A 726-nucleotide genomic window follows, 5' to 3' on the forward strand; every position below is an offset into this window, starting at 1 on the left:
ATCATCATCCTCCTCCCCTCCCATCGTCCCAACAGCCGGCCCTGCCTCCCTCCTGCCCAATCCCCCTGCCCATCAGGGCCCCTGCTGTTCCCTCCTCGGGCACTAGGGGGCTGTGACAGCTGTGGTGATTTAGCAGCAATCCAGTTAGAGTGCTGCTGTAATATTGAGGTTGGATGCTAGATTAAAGGCCCACAGACAATTAGAAAAAAAGCTTGCTCGGTACTACAATACTGAGGATGTACGCCTTTGTGGCTCGCTATGGGACCCTGAATTCAATCCTACTTTTTCACCTTATTTGACCATTTCATTTATTTGTATTCAATAATCACACAAAAAGAGTCTAGTCCCTAATAGTATTGAGCCTATTTGCGGCTTCATCCAAAGCCATGTAGACTGGTACACGATGGTGCTACGCCCCTGGCCATTCTCTGAGATGGATGAAACCATTGACGTGATACAAATCTGAAACCTGCGACCCATATCAAGCGAATATCTCTGGTGAACTGACCCTCTGTGTAAATAGGCTGGGACGTCTGAGTGCGACGGAACCTTTTGCGTAAACAGATGTGTTTGGAATTTAGACAGTAAAAATCTAAATTCATCAAAAGTTGTAGAATCTAGGCTTTTCTCTTGTGAACAGAGCCTTTGTTTCAATTATGGAAGCTTTATGGTTTAAAATTTGAGCACACTTTGCTAATCATTTCTTGTGACCTTGAACACACCTTG

This window comes from Gadus macrocephalus, chromosome 12, assembly GCF_031168955.1.
Source record: "Gadus macrocephalus chromosome 12, ASM3116895v1".
In the NCBI taxonomy this organism is placed as follows: Eukaryota; Metazoa; Chordata; class Actinopteri; order Gadiformes; family Gadidae; genus Gadus; species Gadus macrocephalus.